The sequence below is a fragment of the Scyliorhinus torazame genome, unplaced genomic scaffold (assembly GCF_047496885.1).
Source record: "Scyliorhinus torazame isolate Kashiwa2021f unplaced genomic scaffold, sScyTor2.1 scaffold_223, whole genome shotgun sequence".
Lineage (NCBI taxonomy): Eukaryota > Metazoa > Chordata > Chondrichthyes > Carcharhiniformes > Scyliorhinidae > Scyliorhinus > Scyliorhinus torazame.
This window is the reverse complement of record NW_027307950.1, coordinates 215,735-240,851: the sequence shown is the minus strand read 5'-3', so window position 1 is coordinate 240,851 and position 25,117 is coordinate 215,735. Positions and strand designations below refer to the sequence as shown.

Genomic DNA, 25,117 nt, shown 5'->3' with positions numbered 1-25,117 from the left:
AGCATGGGGTTAGATACAGAGTAAACCTCCCTCTACACTGCCCCATCAAACACACCAGGACAGGTACAGCACGGGATTAGATACAGAGTAAAGCTCCCTCTACACTGTCCCCATCAAACCCTCCCAGGACAGGTACAGCACGGGGCTAGATACAGAGTAAAGCTCCCTCTGCACTGTCCCCATCAAACACTCCCAGGACAGGTACAGCACGGGGTTAGATACAGAGTAAAGCTCCCTCTACACTGTCCCCATCAAACACTCCCAGGACAGGTACAGCACGGGGTTAGATACAGAGTAATGCTCCCTCTACACTGTCCCCATCAAACCCTCCCAGGACAGGTGAGCACGGGGTTAGATACAGAGTAAAGCTCCCTCTACACTGTCCCCATCAAACACTCCCAGGACAGGTACAGCGCGGGGTTAGATACAGAGTAAATCTCACTCTACACTGTCCCCATCAAACACTCCCAGGACAGGTACAGCACGGGGTTAGATACAGAGTAAAGCTCCCTCTACACTGTCCCCATCAAACACTTCCAGGACAGGTACAGTATGGGGTTAGATACACAGTAAACCTCCCTCTACACTGTTCCCTTCAAACATTCCCAGGACAGGTACAGCACGGGGTTAGATACAGAGTAAAGCTCGCTCAACACTGTCCCCATCAAACACTCCCAGGACAGGTACAGCACGGGGTTAAATACAGAGTAAAGCTCCCTCTCTACTGTCCCCATCAAACACTCCCAGGACAGGTACAGCACGGGGTTAGATACAGAGTAAAGCTCCCTCGACACTGTCTCCACCAAACACTCCCAGGAAATGTACAGCACGGGGTTAGATGCAGAGTAAAGGTCCACTTACACTGTCCCCATCAAACACCCCCAGGACAGGTACAGCGCGGGGTTAGATACAGAGTAAAGCTCCATCTACACTGTCCCCATCAAACACTCCCAGGACAGGTACAGCATGGGGTTAGATACAAAGTAAAACTCCCTCTACACTGTCCCCATCAAACACTCCAGGACAGGTACAGCACGGGGTTAGATACAGAGTAAAGCTCCCTATACACTGTCCCCATCAAACCCTCCCAAGACAGGTACAGCACGGGGTTGATACAGAGTAAAGCTCCCTCTACACTGTCCCCATCAAACACTCCCAGGACAGGTACAGCATGGGGTTAGATACAGAGTAAAGCTCCCTCTCCACTGTCCCCAACATACACTCCCAGGACAGGTACAGCACGGGGTTAGATACAGAGTAAAGCTCCCTCTACACTGTCCCCATCAATCACTCCCAGGACAGGTACAGCACAGGGTTAGATACAGAGTAAAGCTCCCGCTACACTGTCCCCATCAAACACTCCCAGGACAGGTACAGCACGGGGTTAGATACAGAGTAATGCTCCCTCTACACTGTCCCCATCAAACACTCCCAGGACAGGGACAGCACGGGGTTAGATACAGAGTAATGCTCCCTCTACACTGTCCCCATCAAACCCTCCCAGGACAGGTGAGCACGGGGTTAGATACAGAGTAAAGCTCCCTCTACACTGTCCCCATCAAACACTCCCAGGACAGGTACAGCGCGGGGTTAGATACAGAGTAAATCTCACTCTACACTGTCCCCATCAAACACTCCCAGGACAGGTACAGTATGGGGTTAGATACAGAGTAAACCTCCCTCTACACTGTCCCCATCAAACATTCCCAGGACAGGTACAGCACGGGGTTAGATACAGAGTAAAGCTCCCTCTACACTGTCCGCATCAAACACCCCCAGGACAGGTACAGCACGGGGTTAAATACAGAGTAAAGCTCCCTCTCTACTGTCCCCATCAAACACTCCCAGGACAGGTACAGCACGGGGTTAGATACAGTGTAAAGCTCCCTCTACACTGTCCCCATCAAACACTCCCAGGACAGGTACAGCAGGGGGTTAGATACAGAGTAATGCTCCCTCGACACTGTGTCCACCAAACACTCCCAGTAAATGTACAGCACGGGGTTAGATGCAGAGTAAAGGTCCACTTACACTGTCCCCATCAAACACCCCCAGGACAGGTACAGCGCGGGGTTAGATACAGAGTAAAGCTCCATCTACACTGTCCCCATCAAACACTCCCAGGACAGGTACAGTATGGGGTTAGATACAAAGTAAACCTCCCTCTACACTGTCCCCATCAAACACTCCAGGACAGGTACAGCACGGGGTTAGATACAGAGTAAAGCTCCCTATACACTGTCCCCAACAAACCCTCCCAGGACAGGTACAGCACAGGGCTAGATACAGCGTAAAGCTCCCTCTACACTGTCCCCATCAAACACTCCCAGGACAGGTACAGCACGGGGTTAGATACAGAGTAAAGCTCCCTCTACACTGTCCCCATCAAACACTCCCAGGACAGGTACAGCACGGGGTTAGATACAGAGTAAAGCTCCCTCTACACTGTCCCCATCAAACACTGCCAGGACAGGTACAGCACGGGGTTAGATACAGAGTAAAGCTCCCTCTACACTGCCCCCATCAAACCCTCCCAGGACAGGTACGGCACGGGGTTAGATACAGAGTAAGGCTCCCTCTACACTGTCCCCATCAAACACTCCCAGGACAGGTACAGCACGGGGTTAGATACAGAGTAAAGCTCCCTCTACACTGCCCCCATCAAATCCTCCCAGGACAGGTACAGCACGGGGTAAGATACAGAGTAAAGCTCCCTCTACACTGCCCCCATCAAATCCTCCCAGGACAGGTACAGCACGGGGTTAGATACAGAGTAAAGCTCCCTCTACACTGCCCCCATCAAATCCTCCCAGGACAGGTACAGCACGGGGCTAGATACAGAGTAAAGCTCCCTCTACACTGTCCCCATCAAACACTCCCAGGACAGGTACAGCACGGGGTTAGATACAGAGTAAAGCTCCCTCTACACTATCCCCATCAAACACTCCCAGGACAGGGACAGCACGGGGTTAGATACAGAGTAAAACGCCCCCTACACTGTCCCCATCAAACAATCCCAGGACAGGTACAGCACGGGGTTAGATACAGAGTAAAGCTCCCTCTACACTGTCCCCATCAAACACTCCCAGGACAGGTACAGCACGGGGTTAGATACAGAGTAAAGCTCCCTCTACACTGTCCCCATCAAACAATCCCAGGACAGGTACAGCACGGGGTTAGATACAGAGTAAATCTCCCTCTACATTGTCACCATAAAACACTCCCAGGACAGGTACAGCACGGGGTTAGATTCAGAGTAAAGCTCCCTCTACACTGCCCCCATCAAACCCTCCCAGGACAGGTACAGCACGGGGTTAGATACAGAGTAAAGCTCCCTCAAAACTGCCCCCGTGAAACACTCCCAGGACAGGTACAGCACGGGGTTAGATACAGAGTAAAGCTCCCTCTACACTGTCCCCATCAATCACTCCCAGGACAGGTACAGCACAGGGTTAGATACAGAGTAATGCTCCCTCTACACTGTCCCCATCAAACACTCCCAGGACAGGTACAGTACGGGGTTAGATACAGAGTAATGCTCCCTCTACACTGTCCCCATCAAACACTCCCAGGACAGGGACAGCACGGGGTTAGATACAGAGTAAAGCTCCCTCTACACTGTCCCCATCAAACCCTCCCAGGACAGGTGAGCACGGGGTTAGATACAGAGTAAAGCTCCCTCTACCTTACCCCCGTCAAACACTCCCAGGACCGGTACAGCACGGGGTTAGATACAGAGTAAAGCTCCCTCTACACTGTCCCCATCAAACACTCCCAGGACAGGTACAGCACGGGGTTAGATACAGAGTATAGCTCCCTCTACACTGTCCCCATCAAACACTCCCAGGACAGGTACAGCACGGGGTTAGATACAGAGTAAAGCTCCCTCTACACTGTCCCCATCAAACCCTCCCAGGACAGGTACAGCACGGGGTTAAATACAGAGTAAAGCTCCCTCTCTACTGTCCCCATCAAACACTCCCAGGACAGGTACAGCACGGGGTTAGATACAGAGTATAGCTCCCTCTACACTGTCCCCATCAAACACTCCCAGGACAGGTACAGCACGGGGTTAGATACAGAGTAAAGCTCCCTCTACACTGTCCCCATCAAACCCTCCCAGGACAGGTACAGCACGGGGTTAGATACAGAGTAAAGCTCCCTCTACACTGTTCCCATCAAACACTCCCAGGACAGGTACAGAACGGGGTTAGATACAGAGTAAAGGTCCACTTACACTGTCCCCATCAAACACCCCCAGGACAGGTACAGCGCGGGGTTAGATACAGAGTAAAGCTCCCTCTACACTGTCCCCATCAAACACTCCCAGGACAGGTACAGCATGGGGTTAGATACAAAGTAAACCTCCCTCTACACTGTCCCGATCAAACACTCCAGGACAGGTACAGCACGGGGTTAGATACAGAGTAAAGCTCCCTCTACACTGTCCCCATCAAACACTCCCAGGACAGGTACAGCACGGGGTTAGATACAGAGTAAAGCTCCCTCTACACTGTCCCCATCAAACCCTCCCAGGACAGGTACAGCACGGGGCTTGATACAGCGTAAAGCTCCCTCTACACTGTCCCCATCAAACACTCCCAGGACAGGTACAGCACGGCGTTAGATACAGAGTAAAGCTCCCTCTACACTGTCCCCATCAAACACTCCCAGGACAGGTACAGCACGGGGTTAGATACAGAGTAAAGTTCCCTCTACACTGTCCCCATCAAACACTCGCAGGACAGGTACAGCACGGGGTTAGATACAGAGTAAAGCTCCCTCTACACTGCCCCCATCAAACCCTCCCAGGACAGGTACGGCACGGGGTTAGATACAGAGTAAGGCTCCCTCTACACTGTCCCCATCAAACACTCCCAGGACAGGTACAGCACGGGGTTAGATACAGAATAAAGCTCCCTCTACACTGCCCCCATCAAACCCTCCCAGGACAGGTAAGGCACGGGGTTAGATACAGAGTAAAGCTCCCTCTTCACTGTCCCCATCAAACACTCCCAGGACAGGTACAGCATGGGGTTAGATACAGAGTAAACCTCCCTCTACACTGTCCCCATCAAACACTCCAGGACAGGTACAGCACGGGATTAGATACAGAGTAAAGCTCCCTCTACACTGTCCCCATCAAACCGTCCCAGGACAGGTACAGCACGGGGCTAGATACAGAGTAAAGCTCCCTCTACACTGTCCCCATCAAACACTCCCAGGACAGGTACAGCACGGGGTTAGATACAGAGTAAAGCTCCCTCTACACTGTCCCCATCAAACACTCCCAGGACAGGTACAGCACGGGGTTAGATACAGAGTAAAGCTCCCTCTACACTATACCCATCAAACACTCCCAGGACAGGGACAGCACGGGGTTAGATACAGAGTAAAGCTCCCTCTACACTGCCCCCATCAAACCCTCCCAGGACAGGTACGGCACGGGGTTAGATACAGAGTAAGGCTCCCTCTACACTGTCCCCATCAAACACTACCAGGACAGGTACAGCACGGGGTTAGATACAGAGTAAAGCTCCCTCTACACTGCCCCCATCAAACCCTCCCAGGACAGGTACAGCACGGGGTTAGATACAGAGTAAAGCTCCCTCTACACTGTCCGCATCAAACACTCCCAGGACAGGTACAGCACGGGGTTAGATACAGAGTAAAGCTCCCTCTACACTGCCCCCATCAAACCATCCCAGGACAGGTACAGCACGGGGTTAGATACAGAATAAAGCTCCCTCTACACTGCCCCCGTCAAACACTCCCAGGACAGGTAGAGCACGGGGTTAGATACAGAGTAAAGCTCCCTCTACACTGTCCCCATCAAACCCTCCCAGGACAGGTACAGCACGGGGTTAGATACAGAGTAAAGCTCCCTCTACACTGTCCCCATCAAACACTCCCAGGACAGGTACAGAACGGGGTTAGATACAGAGTAAAGGTCCACTTACACTGTCCCCATCAAACACTCCCAGGACAGGTACAGCACGGGGTTAGATACAGAGTAAAGCTCCCTCTACATTGTCCCCATCAAACACTCCCAGGACAGGAACAGCACGGGGTTAGATACAGAGTATAGCTCCCTCTACACTGTCCCCATCAAACACTCCCAGGACAGGTATAGCACGGGGTTAGATACAGAGTAAAGCTCCTTCTACACTGTCCCCAACAAACACTCCCAGGACAGGTCCAGCACGGGGTTAGATACAGAGTAAAGCTCCCTCTACACTGTCCCCATCAAACACTCCCACGATAGGTACAGCACGGGGTTAGATACAGAGTAAATCTCCCTCTACATTGTCACCAACAAACATTCCCAGGACAGGGACAGCACGGGGTTAGATACAGAGTAAAACACCCCCTACACTGTCCCCATCAAACACTCCCAGGACAGGTACAGCACGGGGTGAGATACAGAGTAAAACGCCCCCTACACTGTCCCCATCAAATACTCCCAGGACAGGTACAGCACTGGGTTAGATACAGAGTAAAGCTTCCTCTACACTGTCCCCATCAAACACTCCCAGGACAGGTACAGCACGGGGTTAGATACAGAGTAAAGCTCCCTCTACACTGTCCCCATCAAACACTCCCAGGACAGGTACAGCACGGGGTTAGATACAGAGTAAAGCTCCCTCTACACTGTCCCCATCAAACACTCCCAGGACAGATACAGCACGGGGTTAGATACAGAGTAAAGCTCCCTCTACACTGTCCCCATCAAACACTCCCAGGACAGGTACAGCACGGGGTTAGATACAGAGTAAAGCTCCCTCTACACTGTCCCCATCAAACACTCCCAGGACAGGTACAGCACGGGCTTAGATACAGAGTAAAGCTCCCTCTACACTGCCCCCATCAAAGCTTCCCAGGACAGGTACGGCACGGGGTTAGATACAGAGTAAGGCTCCCTCTACACTGTCCCCATCAAACACTCACAGGACAGGTACAGCATGGGGTTAGATACAGAGTAAAGCTCCCTCTACACTGCCCCCATCAAACCCTCCCAGGACAGGTACAGCACGGGGTTAGATACAGAGTAAAGCTCCCTCTACACTGTGCGCATCAAACACTCCCAGGACAGTTACAGCACTGGGTTAGATTCAGAGTAAAGCTCCCTCTACACTGCCCCCATCAAACCCTCCCTGGACAGGTACAGCACGGGGTTAGATACAGAGTAAAGCTCCCTCTACACTGCCCCCGTGAAACACTCCCAGGACAGGTACAGCACGGGGTTAGATACAGAGTAAAGCTCCCTCTCCACTGTCCACAACATACACTCCCAGGACTGGTACAGCACGGGGTTAGATACAGAGTAAATCTCCCTCTACACTGTCCCCATCAAACACTCCCAGGACAGGTACAGCGCGGGTTAGATACAGAGTAAATCTCACTCTACACTGTGCCCATCAAACACTCCCAGGACAGGTACAGCATGGTGTTAGATACAGAGTAAACCTCCCTCTACACTGTCCCCATCAAACACTCCCAGGACAGGTACAGCGCGGGGTTAGATACAGAGTAAATCTCCCTCTACACTGTCCCCATCAAACACTGCCAGGACAGGTACAGCATGGAGTTAGATACAGAGTATAGCTCCCTCTACACTGTCCCCATCAAACCCTCCCAGGACAGGTACAGCACGGGGTTAGATACAGAGTATAGCTCCCTCTACACTGTCCCCATCAAACACTGCCAGGACAGGTACAGCATGGAGTTAGATACAGAGTAAAGCTCCCTCTACACTGTCCCCATCAAACCCTCCCAGGACAGGTACAGCATGGGGTTGGATACAGAGTAAAGCTCCCTCTACACTGCCCCCGTCAAACACTCCCAGGACAGGTACAGCACGGGGTTAGATACAGAGTAAAGCTCCCTCTCCACTGCCCCCATCAAACCCTCCCAGGACAGGTACGGCACGGGGTTAGATACAGAGTAAGGCTCCCTCTACACTGTCCCCATCAAACACTCCCAGGACAGGTACAGCACGGGGTTAGATACAGAGTAAAGCTCCCTCTACACTGCCCCCATCAAATCCTCCCAGGACAGGTACAGCACGGGGTTAGATACAGAGTAAAGCTCCCTCTACACTGCCCCCATCAAATCCTCCCAGGACAGGTACAGCACGGGGTTAGATACAGAGTAAAGCTCCCTCTACACTGTCCCCATCAAACCCTCCCAGGACAGGTACAGCACGGGGCTAGATACAGAGTAAAGCTCCCTCTACACTGTCCCCATCAAACACTCCCAGGACAGGTACAGCACGGGGTTAGATACAGAGTAAAACGCCCCCTACACTGTCCCCATCAAACACTCCCAGGACAGGTACAGCACGGGGTTAGATACAGAGTAAAGCTCCCTCTACACTGTCCCCATCAAACACTCCCAGGACAGGTACAGCACGGGGTTAGATACAGAGTAAAGCTCCCTCTACACTGCCCCCATCAAATCCTCCCAGGACAGGTACAGCACGGGGTTAGATACAGAGTAAAGCTCCCTCTACACGGTCCCCATCAAACCCTCCCAGGACAGGTACAGCACGGGGCTAGATACAGAGTAAAGCTCCCTCTACACTATCCCCATCAAACACTCCCAGGACAGGGACAGCACGGGGTTAGATACAGAGTAAAACGCCCCCTACACTGTCCCCATCAAACACTCCCAGGACAGGTACAGCACGGGGTTAGATACAGAGTAAAGCTCCCTCTACACTGTCCCCATCAAACACTCCCAGGACAGGTACAGCACGGGGTTAGATACAGAGTAAAGCTACCTCTACACTGTCCCCATCAAACAATCCCAGGACAGGTACAGCACGGGGTTAGATACAGAGTAAATCTCCCTCTACATTGTCACCATAAAACACTCCCAGGACAGGTACAGCACGGGGTTAGATACAGAGTAAAGCTCCCTCTACACTGTCCCCATCAAACCTCCCGGGACAGGTCCAGCACAGGGTTAGATACTGAGTAAAGATCCCTCTACACTGTCCCCATCAAACACTCCCAGGACAGGTACAGCACGGGGTTAGATTCAGAGTAAAGCTCCCTCTACACTGCCCCCATCAAACCCTCCCAGGACAGGTACAGCACGGGGTTAGATACAGAGTAAAGCTCCCTCAAAACTGCCCCCGTGAAACACTCCCAGGACAGGTACAGCACGGGGTTAGATACAGAGTAAAGCTCCCTCTACACTGTCCCCATCAATCACTCCCAGGACAGGTACAGCACAGGGTTAGATACAGAGTAATGCTCCCTCTACACTGTCCCCATCAAACACTCCCAGGACAGGTACAGTACGGGGTTAGATACAGAGTAATGCTCCCTCTACACTGTCCCCATCAAACACTCCCAGGACAGGGACAGCACGGGGTTAGATACAGAGTAAAGCTCCCTCTACACTGTCCCCATCAAACCCTCCCAGGACAGGTGAGCACGGGGTTAGATACAGAGTAAAGCTCCCTCTACCTTACCCCCGTCAAACACTCCCAGGACCGGTACAGCACGGGGTTAGATACAGAGTAAAGCTCCCTCTACACTGTCCCCATCAAACACTCCCAGGACAGGTACAGCACGGGGTTAGATACAGAGTATAGCTCCCTCTACACTGTCCCCATCAAACACTCCCAGGACAGGTACAGCACGGGGTTAGATACAGAGTAAAGCTCCCTCTACACTGTCCCCATCAAACCCTCCCAGGACAGGTACAGCACGGGGTTAAATACAGAGTAAAGCTCCCTCTCTACTGTCCCCATCAAACACTCCCAGGACAGGTACAGCACGGGGTTAGATACAGAGTATAGCTCCCTCTACACTGTCCCCATCAAACACTCCCAGGACAGGTACAGCACGGGGTTAGATACAGAGTAAAGCTCCCTCTACACTGTCCCCATCAAACCCTCCCAGGACAGGTACAGCACGGGGTTAGATACAGAGTAAAGCTCCCTCTACACTGTCCCCATCAAACACTCCCAGGACAGGTACAGAACTGGGTTAGATACAGAGTAAAGGTCCACTTACACTGTCCCCATCAAACACCCCCAGGACAGGTACAGCACGGGGTTAGATACAGAGTATAGCTCCCTCTACACTGTCCCCATCAAACACTCCCAGGACAGGTACAGCACGGGGTTAGATACAGAGTAAAGCTCCCTCTACACTGTCCCCATCAAACCCTCCCAGGACAGGTACAGCACGGGGTTAAATACAGAGTAAAGCTCCCTCTCTACTGTCCCCATCAAACGCTCCCAGGACAGGTACAGCGCGGGGTTAGATACAGAGTAAATCTCACTCTACACTGTCCCCATCAAACACTCCCAGGACAGGTACAGCACGGGGTTAGATACAGAGTAAAGCTCCCTCTACACTGTCCCCATCAAACACTCCCAGGACAGGTACAGAACGGGGTTAGATACAGAGTAAAGGTCCACTTACACTGTCCCCATCAAACACCCCCAGGACAGGTACAGCGCGGGGTTAGATACAGAGTAAAGCTCCCTCTACACTGTCCCCATCAAACACTCCCAGGACAGGTACAGCATGGGGTTAGATACAAAGTAAAGCTCCCTCTACACTGTCCCGATCAAACACTCCAGGAGAGGTACAGCACGGGGTTAGATACAGAGTAAAGCTCCCTCTACACTGTCCCCATCAAACACTCCCAGGACAGGTACAGCACGGGGTTAGATACAGAGTAAAGCTCCCTCTACACTGTCCCCATCAAACCCTCCCAGGACAGGTACAGCACGGGGCTTGATACAGCGTAAAGCTCCCTCTACACTGTCCCCATCAAACACTCCCAGGACAGGTACAGCACGGGGTTAGATACAGAGTAAAGCTCCCTCTACACTGTCCCCATCAAACACTCCCAGGACAGGTACAGCACGGGGTTAGATACAGAGTAAAGTTCCCTCTACACTGTCCCCATCAAACACTCGCAGGACAGGTACAGCACGGGGTTAGATACAGAGTAAAGCTCCCTCTACACTGCCCCCATCAAACCCTCCCAGGACAGGTACGGCACGGGGTTAGATACAGAGTAAGGCTCCCTCTACACTGTCCCCATCAAACACTCCCAGGGCAGGTACAGCACGGGGTTAGATACAGAATAAAGCTCCCTCTACACTGCCCCCATCAAACCCTCCCAGGACAGGTAAGGCACGGGGTTAGATACAGAGTAAAGCTCCCTCTACACTGTCCCCATCAAACACTCCCAGGACAGGTACAGCATGGGGTTAGATACAGAGTAAACCTCCCTCTACACTGTCCCCATCAAACACTCCAGGACAGGTACAGCACGGGATTAGATACAGAGTAAAGCTCCCTCTACACTGTCCCCATCAAACCGTCCCAGGACAGGTACAGCACGGGGCTAGATACAGAGTAAAGCTCCCTCTACACTGTCCCCATCAAACACTCCCAGGACAGGTACAGCACGGGGTTAGATACAGAGTAAAGCTCCCTCTACATTGTCCCCATCAAACTCTCCCAGGACAGGTACAGCACGGGGTTAGATACAGAGTAAAGCTCCCTCTACACTATACCCATCAAACACTCCCAGGACAGGTACAGCACGGGGTTAGATACAGAGTAAAGCTCCCTCTACACTGCCCCCATCAAACCCTCCCAGGACAGGTACGGCACGGGGTTAGATACAGAGTAAGGCTCCCTCTACACTGTCCCCATCAAACACTACCAGGACAGGTACAGCACGGAGTTAGATACAGAGTAAAGCTCCCTCTACACTGCCCCCATCAAACCCTCCCAGGACAGGTACAGCACGGGGTTAGATACAGAGTAAAGCTCCCTCTACACTGTCCCCATCAAACCTCCCGGGACAGGTCCAGCACAGGGTTAGATACTGAGTAAAGATCCCTCTACACTGTCCCCATCAAACACTCCCAGGACAGGTACAGCACGGGGTTAGATTCAGAGTAAAGCTCCCTCTACACTGCCCCCATCAAACCCTCCCAGGACAGGTACAGCACGGGGTTAGATACAGAGTAAAGCTCCCTCAAAACTGCCCCCGTGAAACACTCCCAGGACAGGTACAGCACGGGGTTAGATACAGAGTAAAGCTCCCTCTACACTGTCCCCATCAATCACTCCCAGGACAGGTACAGCACAGGGTTAGATACAGAGTAATGCTCCCTCTACACTGTCCCCATCAAACACTCCCAGGACAGGTACAGTACGGGGTTAGATACAGAGTAATGCTCCCTCTACACTGTCCCCATCAAACACTCCCAGGACAGGGACAGCACGGGGTTAGATACAGAGTAAAGCTCCCTCTACACTGTCCCCATCAAACCCTCCCAGGACAGGTGAGCACGGGGTTAGATACAGAGTAAAGCTCCCTCTACCTTACCCCCGTCAAACACTCCCAGGACCGGTACAGCACGGGGTTAGATACAGAGTAAAGCTCCCTCTACACTGTCCCCATCAAACACTCCCAGGACAGGTACAGCACGGGGTTAGATACAGAGTATAGCTCCCTCTACACTGTCCCCATCAAACACTCCCAGGACAGGTACAGCACGGGGTTAGATACAAAGTAAACCTCCCTCTACACTGTCCCGATCAAACACTCCAGGACAGGTACAGCACGGGGTTAGATACAGAGTAAAGCTCCCTCTACACTGTCCCCATCAAACACTCCCAGGACAGGTACAGCACGGGGTTAGATACAGAGTAAAGCTCCCTCTACACTGTCCCCATCAAACCCTCCCAGGACAGGTACAGCACGGGGCTTGATACAGCGTAAAGCTCCCTCTACACTGTCCCCATCAAACACTCCCAGGACAGGTACAGCACGGGGTTAGATACAGAGTAAAGCTCCCTCTACACTGTCCCCATCAAACACTCCCAGGACAGGTACAGCACGGGGTTAGATACAGAGTAAAGTTCCCTCTACACTGTCCCCATCAAACACTCGCAGGACAGGTACAGCACGGGGTTAGATACAGAGTAAAGCTCCCTCTACACTGCCCCCATCAAACCCTCCCAGGACAGGTACGGCACGGGGTTAGATACAGAGTAAGGCTCCCTCTACACTGTCCCCATCAAACACTCCCAGGACAGGTACAGCACGGGGTTAGATACAGAATAAAGCTCCCTCTACACTGCCCCCATCAAACCCTCCCAGGACAGGTAAGGCACGGGGTTAGATACAGAGTAAAGCTCCCTCTACACTGTCCCCATCAAACACTCCCAGGACAGGTACAGCATGGGGTTAGATACAGAGTAAAGCTCCCTCTACACTGTCCCCATCAAACACTCCAGGACAGGTACAGCACGGGATTAGATACAGAGTAAAGCTCCCTCTACACTGTCCCCATCAAACCGTCCCAGGACAGGTACAGCACGGGGCTAGATACAGAGTAAAGCTCCCTCTACACTGTCCCCATCAAACACTCCCAGGACAGGTACAGCACGGGGTTAGATACAGAGTAAAGCTCCCTCTACATTGTCCCCATCAAACTCTCCCAGGACAGGTACAGCACGGGGTTAGATACAGAGTAAAGCTCCCTCTACACTATACCCATCAAACACTCCCAGGACAGGTACAGCACGGGGTTAGATACAGAGTAAAGCTCCCTCTACACTGCCCCCATCAAACCCTCCCAGGACTGGTACGGCACGGGGTTAGATACAGAGTAAGGCTCCCTCTACACTGTCCCCATCAAACACTACCAGGACAGGTACAGCACGGAGTTAGATACAGAGTAAAGCTCCCTCTACACTGCCCCCATCAAACCCTCCCAGGACAGGTACAGCACGGGGTTAGATACAGAGTAAAGCTCCCTCTACACTGTCCCCATCAAACCTCCCGGGACAGGTCCAGCACAGGGTTAGATACTGAGTAAAGATCCCTCTACACTGTCCCCATCAAACACTCCCAGGACAGGTACAGCACGGGGTTAGATTCAGAGTAAAGCTCCCTCTACACTGCCCCCATCAAACCCTCCCAGGACAGGTACAGCACGGGGTTAGATACAGAGTAAAGCTCCCTCAAAACTGCCCCCGTGAAACACTCCCAGGACAGGTACAGCACGGGGTTAGATACAGAGTAAAGCTCCCTCTACACTGTCCCCATCAATCACTCCCAGGACAGGTACAGCACAGGGTTAGATACAGAGTAATGCTCCCTCTACACTGTCCCCATCAAACACTCCCAGGACAGGTACAGTACGGGGTTAGATACAGAGTAATGCTCCCTCTACACTGTCCCCATCAAACACTCCCAGGACAGGGACAGCACGGGGTTAGATACAGAGTAAAGCTCCCTCTACACTGTCCCCATCAAACCCTCCCAGGACAGGTGAGCACGGGGTTAGATACAGAGTAAAGCTCCCTCTACCTTACCCCCGTCAAACACTCCCAGGACCGGTACAGCACGGGGTTAGATACAGAGTAAAGCTCCCTCTACACTGTCCCCATCAAACACTCCCAGGACAGGTACAGCACGGGGTTAGATACAGAGTATAGCTCCCTCTACACTGTCCCCATCAAACACTCCCAGGACAGGTACAGCACGGGGTTAGATACAGAGTAAAGCTCCCTCTACACTGTCCCCATCAAACCCTCCCAGGACAGGTACAGCACGGGGTTAAATACAGAGTAAAGCTCCCTCTCTACTGTCCCCATCAAACACTCCCAGGACAGGTACAGCACGGGGTTAGATACAGAGTAAAGCTCCCTCTACACTGTCCTCATCAAACACTCCCAGGACAGGTACAGCACGGGGTTAGATACAGAGTAAAGCTCCCTCTACACTGTCCCCATCAAACCCTCCCAGGACAGGTACAGCACGGGGTTAGATACAGAGTAAAGCTCCCTCTACACTGTCCCCATCAAACCCTCCCAGGACAGGTACAGCACGGGGTTAGATACAGAGTAAAGCTCCCTCTACACTGTCCCCATCAAACACTCCCAGGACAGGTACAGAACGGGGTTAGATACAGAGTAAAGGTCCACTTACACTGTCCCCATCAAACACCCCCAGGACAGGTACAGCACGGGGTTAGATACAGAGTATAGCTCCCTCTACACTGTCCCCATCAAACACTCCCAGGACAGGTACAGCACGGGGTTAGATACAGAGTAAAGCTCCCTCTACACTGTCCCCATCAAACCCTCCCAGGACAGGTACAGCACGGGGTTAAATACAGAGTAAAGTACCCTCTCTACTGTCCCCATCAAACGCTCCCAGGACAGGTACAGCGCGGGGTTAGATACAGAGTAAATCTCACTCTACACTGTCCCCATCAAACACTCCCAGGACAGGTACACCACGGGGTTAGATACAGAGTAAAGCTCCCTCTACACTGTCCCCATCAAACACTCCCAGGACAGGTACAGAACGGGGTTAGATACAGAGTAAAGGTCCACTTACACTGTCCCCATCAAACACCCCCAGGACAGGTACAGCGCGGGGTTAGATACAGAGTAAAGCTCCCTCTACACTGTCCCCATCAAACACTCCCAGGACAGGTACAGCATGGGGTTAGATACAAAGTAAACCTCCCTCTACACTGTCCCGATCAAACACTCCAGGACAGGTACAGCACGGGGTTAGATACAGAGTAAAGCTCCCTCTACACTGTCCCCATCAAACACTCCCAGGACAGGTACAGCACGGGGTTAGATACAGAGTAAAGCTCCCTCTACACTGTCCCCATCAAACCCTCCCAGGACAGGTACAGCACGGGGCTTGATACAGCGTAAAGCTCCCTCTACACTGTCCCCATCAAACACTCCCAGGACAGGTACAGCACGGGGTTAGATACAGAGTAAAGCTCCCTCTACACTGTCCCCATCAAACACTCCCAGGACAGGTACAGCACGGGGTTAGATACAGAGTAAAGTTCCCTCTACACTGTCCCCATCAAACACTCGCAGGACAGGTACAGCACGGGGTTAGATACAGATTAAAGCTCCCTCTACACTGCCCCCATCAAACCCTCCCAGGACAGGTACGGCACGGGGTTAGATACAGAGTAAGGCTCCCTCTACACTGTCCCATCAAACACTCCCAGGACAGGTACAGCACGGGGTTAGATACAGAATAAAGCTCCCTCTACACTGCCCCCATCAAACCCTCCCAGGACAGGTAAGGCACGGGGTTAGATACAGAGTAAAGCTCCCTCTACACTGTCCCCATCAAACACTCCCAGGACAGGTACAGCATGGGGTTAGATACAGAGTAAACCTCCCTCTACACTGTCCCCATCAAACACTCCAGGACAGGTACAGCACGGGATTAGATACAGAGTAAAGCTCCCTCTACACTGTCCCCATCAAACCGTCCCAGGACAGGTACAGCACGGGGCTAGATACAGAGTAAAGCTCCCTCTACACTGTCCCCATTAAACACTCCCAGGACAGGTACAGCACGGGGTTAGATACAGAGTAAAGCTCCCTCTACACTGTCCCCATCAAACTCTCCCAGGACAAGTACAGCACGGGGTTAGATACAGAGTAAAGCTCCCTCTACACTATACCCATCAAACACTCCCAGGACAGGTACAGCACGGGGTTAGATACAGAGTAAAGCTCCCTCTACACTGCCCCCATCAAACCCTCCCAGGACAGGTACGGCACGGGGTTAGATACAGAGTAAGGCTCCCTCTACACTGTCCCCATCAAACACTACCAGGACAGGTACAGCACGGAGTTAGATACAGAGTAAAGCTCCCTCTACACTGCCCCCATCAAACCCTCCCAGGACAGGTACAGCACGGGGTTAGATACAGAGTAAAGCTCCCTCTACACTGTCCGCATCAAACACTCCCAGGACAGGTACAGCACGGGGTTAGATACAGAGTAAAGCTCCCTCTACACTGCCCCCATCAAACCATCCCAGGACAGGTACAGCACGGGGTTAGATACAGAATAAAGCTCCCTCTACACTGCCCCCGTCAAACACTCCCAGGACAGGTAGAGCACGGGGTTAGATACAGAGTAAAGCTCCCTCTACACTGTCCCCATCAAACCCTCCCAGGACAGGTACAGCACGGGGTTAGATACAGAGTAAAGCTCCCTCTACACTGTCCCCATCAAACCCTCCCAGGACAGGTACAGCACGGGGTTAGTTACAGAGTAAAGCTCCCGCTACACTGTCCCCATCAAACACTCCCAGGACAGGTACAGAACGGGGTTAGATACAGAGTAAAGGTCCACTTACACTGTCCCCATCAAACACTCCCAGGACAGGTATAGCACGGGGTTAGATACAGAGTAAAGCTCCCTCTACATTGTCCCCATCAAACACTCCCAGGACAGGTACAGCACGGGGTTAGATACAGAGTATAGCTCCCTCTACACTGTCCCCATCAAACACTCCCAGGATAGGTACAGCACGGGGTTAGATACAGAGTAAAGCTCCTTCTACACTGTCCCCATCAAACACTCCCAGGACAGGTCCAGCACGGGGTTAGATACAGAGTAAAGCTCCCTCTACACTGTCCCCATCAAACACTCCCACGATAGGTACAGCACGGGGTTAGATACAGAGTAAATCTCCCTCTACATTGTCACCATCAAACATTCCCAGGACAGGGACAGCACGGGGTTAGATACAGAGTAAAACACCCCCTACACTGTCCCCATCAAACACTCCCAGGACAGGTACAGCACGGGGTGAGATACAGAGTAAAACGCCCCCTACACTGTCCCCATCAAATACTCCCAGGACAGGTACAGCACTGGGTTAGATACAGAGTAAAGCTTCCTCTACACTGTCCCCATCAAACACTCCCAGGACAGGTACAGCACGGGGTTAGATACAGAGTAAAGCTCCCTCTACACTGTCCCCATCAAACACTCCCAGGACAGGTACAGCACGGGGTTAGATACAGAGTAAAGCTCCCTCTACACTGTCCCCATCAAACACTCCCAGGACAGATACAGCACGGGGTTAGATACAGAGTAAAGCTCCCTCTACACTGTCCCCATCAAACACTCCCAGGACAGGTACAGCACAGGGTTAGATACAGAGTAAAGCTCCCTCTACACTGTCCCCATCAAACACTCCCAGGACAGGTACAGCACGGGCTTAGATACAGAGTAAAGCTCCCTCTACACTGCCCCCATCAAACCTTCCCAGGACAGGTACGGCACGGGGTTAGATACAGAGTAAGGCTCCCTCTACACTGTCCCCATCAAACACTCACAGGACAGGTACAGCATGGGGTTAGATACAGAGTAAAGCTCCCTCTACACTGCCCCCATCAAACCCTCCCAGGACAGATACAGCACGGGGTTAGATACAGAGTAAAGCTCCCTCTACACTGTGCGCATCAAACACTCCCAGGACAGTTACAGCACTGGGTTAGATTCAGAGTAAAGCTCCCTCTACACTGCCCCCATCAAACCCTCCCAGGACAGGTACAGCACGGGGTTAGATACAGAGTAAAGCTCCCTCTACACTGCCCCCGTGAAACACTCCCAGGACAGGTACAGCACGGGGTTAGATACAGAGTAAAGCTCCCTCTCCACTGTCCCCAACATACACTCCCAGGACTGGTACAGCACGGGGTTAGATACAGAGTAAAGCTCCCTCTACACTGTCCCCATCAATCACTCCCAGGACAGGTACAGCACAGGGTTAGATACAGAGTAAAGCTCCCTCTACACTGTCCCCATCAAACACTCCCAGGACAGGTACAGCACGGGGTTAGATACAGAGTAATGCTCCCTCTACACTGTCCCCATCAAACACTCCCAGGACAGGGACAGCACGGGGTTAGATACAGAGTAAAGCTCCCTCTACACTGTCCCCATCAAACCCTCACAGGACAGGTGAGCACGGGGTTAGATACAGAGTAAAGCTCCCTCTACACTGTCCCCATCAAACACTCCCAGGACAGGTACAGCGCGGGTTAGATACAGAGTAAATCTCACTCTACACTGTCCCCATCAAACACTCCCAGGTCAGGTACAGCATGGTGTTAGATACAGAGTAAACCTCCCTCTACACTGTCCCCATCAAACACTCCCAGGACAGGTACAGCGCGGGGTTAGATACAGAGTAAATCTCCCTCTACACTGTCCCCATCAAACACTGCCAGGACAGGTACAGCATGGAGTTAGATACAGAGTAAAGCTCCCTCTACACTGTCCCCATCAAACCCTCCCAGGACAGGTACAGCACGGGGTTAGATACAGAGTATAGCTCCCTCTACACTGTCCCCATCAAACACTGCCAGGACAGGTACAGCATGGAGTTAGATACAGAGTAAAGCTCCCTCTACACTGTCCCCATCAAACCCTCCAGGGCAGGTACAGCACGGGGTTGGATACAGAGTAAAGCTCCCTCTACACTGCCCCCGTCAAACACTCCCAGGACAGGTACAGCACGGGGTTAGATACAGAGTAAAGCTCCCTCTCCACTGTCCCCATCAAACACTCCCAGGACAGGTACAACACGGGGTTAGGTACAGAGTAAAGTGCCCTTTACACTGTCCCCATCAAACACTCCCAACACAGGTACAGCACGGGGTTAGATACAGAGTAAAGCTCCCTCTACACTGTCCCCATCAAACACTCCCAGGACAGGTACAGCACGGGGTTAGATACAGAATAAAGCTCCCTCTACACTGCCCCCATCAAACCCTCCCAGGACAGGTAAGGCACGGGGTTAGATACAGAGTAAAGCTCCCTCTACACTGTCCCCATCAAACACTCCCAGGACAGGTACAGCATGGGGTTAGATACAGAGTAAACCTCCCTCTACACTGTCCCCATCAAACACTCCAGGACAGGTACAGCACGGGATTAGATACAGAGTAAAGCTCCCTCTACACTGTCCCCATCAAACCGTCCCAGGACAGGTACAGCACGGGGCTAGATACAGAGTAAAGCTCCCTCTACACTGTCCCCATCAAACACTCCCAGGACAGGTACAGCACGGGGTTAGATACAGAGTAAAGCTCCCTCTACACTGTCCCCATCAAACTCTCCCAGGACAAGTACAGCACGGGGTTAGATACAGAGTAAAGCTCCCTCTACACTATACCCATCAAACACTCCCAGGACAGGTACAGCACGGGGTTAGATACAGAGTAAAGCTCCCTCTACACTGCCCCCATCAAACCCTCCCAGGACAGGTACGGCACGGGGTTAGATACAGAGTAAGGCTCCCTCTACACTGTCCCCATCAAACACTACCAGGACAGGTACAGCACGGAGTTAGATACAGAGTAAAGCTCCCTCTACACTGCCCCCATCAAACCCTCCCAGGACAGGTACAGCACGGGGTTAGATACAGAGTAAAGCTCCCTCTACACTGTCCGCATCAAACACTCCCAGGACAGGTACAGCACGGGGTTAGATACAGAGTAAAGCTCCCTCTACACTGCCCCCATCAAACCATCCCAGGACAGGTACAGCACGGGGTTAGATACAGAATAAAGCTCCCTCTACACTGCCCCCGTCAAACACTCCCAGGACAGGTAGAGCACGGGGTTAGATACAGAGTAAAGCTCCCTCTACACTGTCCCCATCAAACCCTCCCAGGACAGGTACAGCACGGGGTTAGATACAGAGTAAAGCTCCCTCTACACTGTCCCCATCAAACCCTCCCAGGACAGGTACAGCACGGGGTTAGTTACAGAGTAAAGCTCCCGCTACACTGTCCCCATCAAACACTCCCAGGACAGGTACAGAACGGGGTTAGATACAGAGTAAAGGTCCACTTACACTGTCCCCATCAAACACTCCCAGGACAGGTATAGCACGGGGTTAGATACAGAGTAAAGCTCCCTCTACATTGTCCCCATCAAACACTCCCAGGACAGGTACAGCACGGGGTTAGATACAGAGTATAGCTCCCTCTACACTGTCCCCATCAAACACTCCCAGGATAGGTACAGCACGGGGTTAGATACAGAGTAAAGCTCCTTCTACACTGTCCCCATCAAACACTCCCAGGACAGGTCCAGCACGGGGTTAGATACAGAGTAAAGCTCCCTCTACACTGTCCCCATCAAACACTCCCACGATAGGTACAGCACGGGGTTAGATACAGAGTAAATCTCCCTCTACATTGTCACCATCAAACATTCCCAGGACAGGGACAGCACGGGGTTAGATACAGAGTAAAACACCCCCTACACTGTCCCCATCAAACACTCCCAGGACAGGTACAGCACGGGGTGAGATACAGAGTAAAACGCCCCCTACACTGTCCCCATCAAATACTCCCAGGACAGGTACAGCACTGGGTTAGATACAGAGTAAAGCTTCCTCTACACTGTCCCCATCAAACACTCCCAGGACAGGTACAGCACGGGGTTAGATACAGAGTAAAGCTCCCTCTACACTGTCCCCATCAAACACTCCCAGGACAGGTACAGCACGGGGTTAGATACAGAGTAAAGCTCCCTCTACACTGTCCCCATCAAACACTCCCAGGACAGATACAGCACGGGGTTAGATACAGAGTAAAGCTCCCTCTACACTGTCCCCATCAAACACTCCCAGGACAGGTACAGCACAGGGTTAGATACAGAGTAAAGCTCCCTCTACACTGTCCCCATCAAACACTCCCAGGACAGGTACAGCACGGGCTTAGATACAGAGTAAAGCTCCCTCTACACTGCCCCCATCAAACCTTCCCAGGACAGGTACGGCACGGGGTTAGATACAGAGTAAGGCTCCCTCTACACTGTCCCCATCAAACACTCACAGGACAGGTACAGCATGGGGTTAGATACAGAGTAAAGCTCCCTCTACACTGCCCCCATCAAACCCTCCCAGGACAGATACAGCACGGGGTTAGATACAGAGTAAAGCTCCCTCTACACTGTGCGCATCAAACACTCCCAGGACAGTTACAGCACTGGGTTAGATTCAGAGTAAAGCTCCCTCTACACTGCCCCCATCAAACCCTCCCAGGACAGGTACAGCACGGGGTTAGATACAGAGTAAAGCTCCCTCTCCACTGCCCCCGTGAAACACTCCCAGGACAGGTACAGCACGGGGTTAGATACAGAGTAAAGCTCCCTCTCCACTGTCCCCAACATACACTCCCAGGACTGGTACAGCACGGGGTTAGATACAGAGTAAAGCTCCCTCTACACTGTCCCCATCAATCACTCCCAGGACAGGTACAGCACAGGGTTAGATACAGAGTAAAGCTCCCTCTACACTGTCCCCATCAAACACTCCCAGGACAGGTACAGCACGGGGTTAGATACAGAGTAATGCTCCCTCTACACTGTCCCCATCAAACACTCCCAGGACAGGGACAGCACGGGGTTAGATACAGAGTAAAGCTCCCTCTACACTGTCCCCATCAAACCCTCACAGGACAGGTGAGCACGGGGTTAGATACAGAGTAAAGCTCCCTCTACACTGTCCCCATCAAACACTCCCAGGACAGGTACAGCGCGGGTTAGATACAGAGTAAATCTCACTCTACACTGTCCCCATCAAACACTCCCAGGTCAGGTACAGCATGGTGTTAGATACAGAGTAAACCTCCCTCTACACTGTCCCCATCAAACACTCCCAGGACAGGTACAGCGCGGGGTTAGATACAGAGTAAATCTCCCTCTACACTGTCCCCATCAAACACTGCCAGGACAGGTACAGCATGGAGTTAGATACAGAGTAAAGCTCCCTCTACACTGTCCCCATCAAACCCTCCCAGGACAGGTACAGCACGGGGTTAGATACAGAGTATAGCTCCCTCTACACTGTCCCCATCAAACACTGCCAGGACAGGTACAGCATGGAGTTAGATACAGAGTAAAGCTCCCTCTACACTGTCCCCATCAAACCCTCCAGGGCAGGTACAGCACGGGGTTGGATACAGAGTAAAGCTCCCTCTACACTGCCCCCGTCAAACACTCCCAGGACAGGTACAGCACGGGGTTAGATACAGAGTAAAGCTCCCTCTCCACTGTCCCCATCAAACACTCCCAGGACAGGTACAACACGGGGTTAGGTACAGAGTAAAGTGCCCTTTACACTGTCCCCATCAAACACTCCCAACACAGGTACAGCACGGGGTTAGATACAGAGTAAAGCTCCCTCTACACTGTCCCCATCAAACACTCCCAGGACAGGTACAGCACGGGGTTAGATACAGAATAAAGCTCCCTCTACACTGCCCCCATCAAACCCTCCCAGGACAGGTAAGGCACGGGGTTAGATACAGAGTAAAGCTCCCTCTACACTGTCCCCATCAAACACTCCCAGGACAGGTACAGCATGGGGTTAGATACAGAGTAAACCTCCCTCTACACTGTCCCCATCAAACACTCCAGGACAGGTACAGCACGGGATTAGATACAGAGTAAAGCTCCCTCTACACTGTCCCCATCAAACCGTCCCAGGACAGGTACAGCACGGGGCTAGATACAGAGTAAAGCTCCCTCTACACTGTCCCCATCAAACACTCCCAGGACAGGTACAGCACGGGGTTAGATACAGAGTAAAGCTCCCTCTACACTGTCCCCATCAAACTCTCCCAGGACAGGTACAGCACGGGGTTAGATACAGAGTAAAGCTCCCTCTACACTATACCCATCAAACACTCCCAGGACAGGTACAGCACGGGGTTAGATACAGAGTAAAGCTCCCTCTACACTGCCCCCATCAAACCCTCCCAGGACAGGTACGGCACGGGGTTAGATACAGAGTAAGGCTCCCTCTACACTGTCCCCATCAAACACTACCAGGACAGGTACAGCACGGAGTTAGATACAGAGTAAAGCTCCCTCTACACTGCCCCCATCAAACCCTCCCAGGACAGGTACAGCACGGGGTTAGATACAGAGTAAAGCTCCCTCTACACTGTCCGCATCAAACACTCCCAGGACAGGTACAGCACGGGGTTAGATACAGAGTAAAGCTCCCTCTACACTGCCCCCATCAAACCATCCCAGGACAGGTACAGCACGGGGTTAGATACAGAATAAAGCTCCCTCTACACTGCCCCCGTCAAACACTCCCAGGACAGGTAGAGCACGGGGTTAGATACAGAGTAAAGCTCCCTCTACACTGTCCCCATCAAACCCTCCCAGGACAGGTACAGCACGGGGTTAGATACAGAGTAAAGCTCCCTCTACACTGTCCCCATCAAACCCTCCCAGGACAGGTACAGCACGGGGTTAGTTACAGAGTAAAGCTCCCGCTACACTGTCCCCATCAAACACTCCCAGGACAGGTACAGAACGGGGTTAGATACAGAGTAAAGGTCCACTTACACTGTCCCCATCAAACACTCCCAGGACAGGTATAGCACGGGGTTAGATACAGAGTAAAGCTCCCTCTACATTGTCCCCATCAAACACTCCCAGGACAGGTACAGCACGGGGTTAGATACAGAGTATAGCTCCCTCTACACTGTCCCCATCAAACACTCCCAGGACAGGTACAGCACGGGGTTAGATACAGAGTAAAGCTCCTTCTACACTGTCCCCATCAAACACTCCCAGGACAGGTCCAGCACGGGGTTAGATACAGAGTAAAGCTCCCTCTACACTGTCCCCATCAAACACTCCCACGATAGGTACAGCACGGGGTTAGATACAGAGTAAATCTCCCTCTACATTGTCACCATCAAACATTCCCAGGACAGGGACAGCACGGGGTTAGATACAGAGTAAAACACCCCCTACACTGTCCCCATCAAACACTCCCAGGACAGGTACAGCACGGGGTGAGATACAGAGTAAAACGCCCCCTACACTGTCCCCATCAAATACTCCCAGGACAGGTACAGCACTGGGTTAGATACAGAGTAAAGCTTCCTCTACACTGTCCCCATCAAACACTCCCAGGACAGGTACAGCACGGGGTTAGATACAGAGTAAAGCTCCCTCTACACTGTCCCCATCAAACACTCCCAGGACAGGTACAGCACGGGGTTAGATACAGAGTAAAGCTCCCTCTACACTGTCCCCATCAAACACTCCCAGGACAGATACAGCACGGGGTTAGATACAGAGTAAAGCTCCCTCTACACTGTCCCCATCAAACACTCCCAGGACAGGTACAGCACGGGGTTAGATACAGAGTAAAGCTCCCTCTACACTGTCCCCATCAAACACTCCCAGGACAGGTACAGCACGGGCTTAGATACAGAGTAAAGCTCCCTC

The 25,117-nt window shown here is 52.3% G+C and overlaps 1 protein-coding gene across 4 annotated transcripts in view; it reads right to left on the bottom strand.

Annotated features, from left to right (window-relative positions):
• Positions 1-25,117, bottom strand: part of LOC140405782 (F-box only protein 24-like) — a 293,160-nt gene that overhangs the window by 67,235 nt on the left and 200,808 nt on the right. The window lies entirely within an intron of this gene.